This window comes from Cyprinodon variegatus, unplaced genomic scaffold, assembly GCF_000732505.1.
Source record: "Cyprinodon variegatus isolate N-32 unplaced genomic scaffold, C_variegatus-1.0 Scaffold1652, whole genome shotgun sequence".
Taxonomy (NCBI): Eukaryota; Metazoa; Chordata; class Actinopteri; order Cyprinodontiformes; family Cyprinodontidae; genus Cyprinodon; species Cyprinodon variegatus.
The window spans coordinates 47,226-52,804 of NW_015152105.1; the positions used below are offsets into that span (position 1 = coordinate 47,226).

A 5,579-nucleotide genomic window follows, 5' to 3' on the forward strand; every position below is an offset into this window, starting at 1 on the left:
AGAAAAATGTAACAGTTGTGCTTTACAAGTCATAATTCAGACCTCTGGAACACAGCCTTGGCTGCGTTTGGATTTGGAGAAAAATGGATAGCCAGCAGACAATAAATCACTCCCACTAAGAATAAATTGTTGTAGTGTGGATCAAATTGCTTTTTCTCTTGGAAGTGCACAAAGACCCACTACTGCCAGAGCTGCACAGCTCCTTATCTGCAGGAAAAGTTGTGAAAGCATACCCAGAGCAGTATACACAGGAACAAAAGCAGCTTTTTTTTGTGACACAGATAGTAATCTGGCTATAGCAGTGCCTCTAAAGCAACATTTGCTCAACACCATCTCACAGAGCACCCAAATATGCAAAGAGGAGCCAGCACACTTGGACAGCCAAGCACAGATATGGTATCTTGGACAATAAAGGATTCTCAAGTTTATTTTCAAGGTAAAGATAAACAAAAAAAGGCACAAGGAGACTGAAAGTCGATGACTCACCTCTAGAGCCTCAAAGGTGACAAAGCCTGTGATGGAGAAGCCATCGATGATGTCCTCCTCAGCAGAAGTAGATTCCTTTCGCTTCCTGCGCGGGGGCCGGGGCCGAGACGAGGAGGGCTCCCGTTCCACCTCCCGCTCGGAGTCGGAGGAGAGGCCAAACAGCGAACCTTTAATATGGTTGCCCCTCATCCCATTGGATGTCCTCTCCCGATCCCTCTCCGATCTAGACTTCCTCTTTTTCCGGAGGCCGCTGGATCGGGGTCCGTCCACATCCTTCATGGCAAACATCCAAATGAACCAACCTCCCAGAAGGACTCAAACGTCTGACAAGGCTCTGAAGGAGAATCCCAACAAAAAATCCTATAAGTTGTCGTCAGTTGGTTAGATCCAAGGTAAACGGATAATATCCAAGAGATACAGCCTTTTAAAGAAAATCCCAAACTGCGTCAAGGTTCTCGATGGAGTTAGGTTCCACTCAAAGATCCCCAAAGGCAGTGCATCATGTTGTCACCAAGATCTCAGTTCCGTCAGAGAAAGGCTCTTCAAGTTAAAGCAAATGTCTTTTCTGTGAACTTATTCCTCCACAGTAAGGTGAGCAGGTGCTGCCACATTTTCTTCTCCACTGATACCTCCAGCCCAGGAACGGCAAACTCACACCTGCAAAAATCAAGACAGAAAAGGTGAGAGGGAGTGCAGACATTTGGAACAAGTTCACTTGGCAAAGGTCTTCGGTGCATTTAGTCAACAGGTGTCCTAAAGGTGCTTCATGCTTTGCTCAAGGCTTGGGCATCACTAGACAATGCTGCATGAATCTTCTGAAGGACAGCCTTTCATGTCTGGTCAGTAACTTTTAGTTTCTTCCACCACCACGTCTTATGGCTCGAAGTGAAGACAGTACACTGTCTGTTTTTGGGTCATTTACTGCCCTTTTCCACAGCCTTACCCAAACTGTACCCTCTTTCACAGAGAAATCTCTTTCAGAAACTCACAAAGATCAGATTATCTCTGAGCTGCCTCCGGTCATTCCTAAATCAACAATCAACCCACACATCTCCTGCACACTTGGGTTTTTAAAGATTTTGCATGACACCAGGAGGCACGGGTTAGAACTAAGTAGAGTCGTGGATACTGTGGTTTAGTCAGAAGACGAGCTGCCTGGCAGCAGTGACGCAGCCAAACAATTTGCAGGCCAACGTCCTCTGAGCAGTGGCTGAAAATGGACTCGCACCAAAACTACTTCCTGTCATTTTACCCTCTGCCAACAGGAAAGTGAATGAACACAACATCCGTATTTTCCAAATAAATCTCTGACGACAGACTAGAATTTGATAAAGACCTCGCTATTAATTATATATATACATATATTTACGCATTTCAGCATTTTATTATCATTACACTGACACAAGTACAGAGCAAAGAAATTAACTCTCCATTTAACCCATCCCCTTGGGGAGCAGTGGGCTGCCATTGTGCGGTGCCTGGGGAGCAGTGTGGGGGTTCCAGACCAAAGGTGTATGACATCTATATGGAAACAACAAATCGCCTAGTAGGGATGGCAACAGAGGTGGCTAATTATTAGCTAGACCTGACTCTGGACACCCCTGCCCCCCCTTTTAGCTCTTCCCCTGCCTGGCACACATATATTTGCAAGAAATTAGCTGTTATTTTCGTCTAAATGAACGTTTTATCTTGTATTGCTACTACATAAATGCATCTGCTGATTCTTTAGAGCAGCCATCACTGGAGATCACCTAACTGCTGCTAGACCCATTTGCTGCCCCTTGTTAATTTCTTTCATTTGTTAATCAATGTTTCTTTTTGTTTAAGTTAACACTTGTGTAACATTAATTATCACTGAATCATCATGTAAATGCACTGGGGAAAAAAAGAAATCTAGATAAGTAATTTTTTCTTAGAATAAGTGCATTTGTTCTTGGATTGAGGAGGGAAAAGAGACATTTTGCCAATGGAACAAGACAATTTACACTTAAAATAAGAAAACACTATTGCATTGCATTATCTTAAGTGCATGTTAACTAATTATCTTATTTTAAGAGTAAAAATACTAATTCAATTCGCAAACTATCTCATTTACCTACATAAATTAAGGGCAAATACACTTAAGTGAAGTCATTTTTTACTTATTTCTAGATCGTTTTTCTAGTGTGGAGGAAAGCCAGTTGAAGGAATTTGACTTCTCACGGGGGGGATAGGAGCGTCAAAACAATCTCAAGTATTTTGTGAAAGGCTTGTATAAAGAACTTATATGCTTTTCCAAATGTGTAGCAAAAATGTGCTTTAATTTAAGAGGTTGGTTCTCACTAAAGAAAAGTATTAATTTCAAAACTTGGCTATGATGCAGATTTCCATTGATTAAAACCCTTTTTAATAAGATCCCAAATAATTTCTGATTCATGGTCCAGCAGCCCAGGGCTTCCCCCTCCCCAACATGTTTCTGCACTTTACTAGTCAGGCAGTCAATGCTTCTGTTAGCCTAAAAGAAAAATAATTTAGCCTTTTAGGTATTAATTCTGATCCTAGTGTGAAAATTGAAGGTACCCTTTAAGCTAATAAAAATGATGCCACAAAAAAATATGGTAAATTTGCCAATATGATACTAGCTTATTATAATCTGGTTTTCCTATAATGAGATAAACACCTGATGCAGAAGAAGCTGTTAAAACTAGGTTTTTAGTATTCCATATTTTAAAATCAGAGCAATGAAATAAAAATGCTACAGGAACGTATTTCTGATTAGATTATGGAGTGAATATTGTTCCATTATTGTTCCAAGGAAAGAAAAAATTAATTCATGAATCTTCTTAAGCAAAATAAAGCTTTTGAGATTAACTTTTCTGTGGGGCGGGGGGTGACATTTGTTTTTTTTAATTATCATTATTTCACCTTTTTTTTTTTACATTTACATTATTTTCAAAGTGTGTTAAACAGAGTGGGCTTATCTTTGGAGTGAGGTCTGAAAGGACGTTAGCAGCATGTCTGCTGGTCAATAGTGAAACTTTATATTGAAGTGAAGAGAATGTGGATTTTAAAACGCTATTTGAAAATAATGCATTTTGTAAAACTCTATTTGAAAAAGAGGAATTTGAATTAATTAGAAAAATCAAATGTTGAAAGTTTCATTTCCTGACTGCATTTATTTTTATTTCCATTTACAAAATCTGTTGTTTTTTTTGCAACAATAATGGAACAAAATTCACTCCGCAGAGCTGAAGTGCTGTCTATATATTACACTTTTCAGAAGATCCCTGGATGCTGTGATATTCTGAATCAAGGTCATAATTCTAGATCTTCACATCTTTGCAGGTCTAAAAAAGAAAGAACTATTGTTACTCATACAGAAATATACAGATATAGAACTCATATATATAACTATACAGATACTCTGAAAGTAGATATTAAACTAAATAACATGTTGTTAAATGTTGCATGTTCAAAACTTTCTAAAGTATTCCCTAAAAACAAAGCTGTAAAATTATTTTTATCAAAGATAAACCTGGAAGATATAAGTTTTCCAAACATTAACTGGATCAAAAACACCTGACTTGAAAACAATAATAGAAAGCAGATAGCACAAAAACAGTTGTTTCTGTTATATTTCTGTCATCCTGTAATAATTTAGAGAATTAAAGAGAAAAAGAGTGACCTTATAGTGATGTCATCCTGCACTGAAAAAAGCCCCAGCTCAGCGTTGCATGCCTTCACTGTGTGACACTGAAGGCATCTGGATGCTTTATTAGATTACTCTGCAATATTCAACAGCTTGCATGCCTATTTTCAGTCATTAACCAACAGTGTAGCAATGAAACCACAAAATCCATCCAAACACTGTCGTATAAAACACATCCTTCTACTTAATGCATCCAAGAACAACACATTTATTTCCATTACATCACTCAAACAGCAGGGAGCAAAGGAAGACTGAATCCTTCAAACTTAAAGATTCCTTCACAGAAACAAAGAGGAGATGCATCTCTCTGCACCAGCAGACAAACCAGAACCGATTTGTCTCAGTCAACCATCATGCCCAACTTTACATGACAGCCGATGTGTCCAAGGAGACAATGCAAGGTAGCTCATCTGGAATTCTGCAGCGCGCGCGCGCGCACACTGCTACACCCTGCAAAGTGGGAAATGTTCAGTTTCAACGTAAAAGACTTGATAACAAAGGCGCGTTTAATAAAGCATTAATTACACCTTTATTAAATGCATGGTCCAGGTCTTAAAAAGAAACAACACATGCACCTTTGCTGTAACGTCACCATTTTTAAAAACTATGCATTTAACCCTGAAGCCTGATGCCCACTTATGTGGTGACGCGCGCACACTGCACGCGCAGCTCCCTATTAGAAACAAACTGCTCCAGCACTCTCCATGGCTTTCCCTCCCCAGTGGAGACTCTTTGCCTTGTCTTTACTCATAGTCCCTTTTTGTCCTCCTGAGCTGTCAGTAGAGATCTGTGGCTGAAACAGTCCAGCCCACAGCAGCGGCAGCAGCAGCGGACTGGCACTGCCTCCTCATCTCCCCACTAAAAGAACACACAACAAAAGCAAGCCTCTCTTTTTCTTTTTCTTTTTTTTAGGAGCTCCAAAACACGTCATGCAAAACCAAGAAATGCAAACCCTTGCGAGTGAGGAAAGGACCGCTCCGGACAAGTTGAAGGCCTTTGGTGAGAAGAGGAAAACAACAGATAACGCACAAGAAGGTTTGGAGCTGGCGAAATAAATCCCGCAAAGGAAAACCATAGGGCACCTCCTCCTCCTCCTCCTCCTCCTCCTCTCCCCAGATCCGAGCTTCAGGATCCCGGAGAAGGGAGACCGGGGCGCAGTGATACTGGCGATGCCGCAGTGCCGCTTTACAGGCTGAGCGCTTCCTCCTCGGCGCAAATAGTGCTGCGTCTGGACACGCGCTAACGGCACCGTGGAAGCGGTGGCATAGAATCCACAGTTTCTAATGTTTGATTTTGTAATAAAAAGCAAAGACTCCCAAACATCCATCCTGTGACACCAAAATACCAAAATAATGACCCCATAATTAACTTATTTATGCATTTAAAGTGAAGTTATTATATATTT

General features: G+C 40.5%; 1 pseudogene; it reads right to left on the bottom strand.

Annotated features, from left to right (window-relative positions):
- Window positions 1-486: 486 nt before the first annotated feature.
- On the bottom strand, window positions 487-5,310 carry LOC107104212 (annotated as a pseudogene).
- Between the last annotated feature and the right edge of the window lie 269 nt (window positions 5,311-5,579).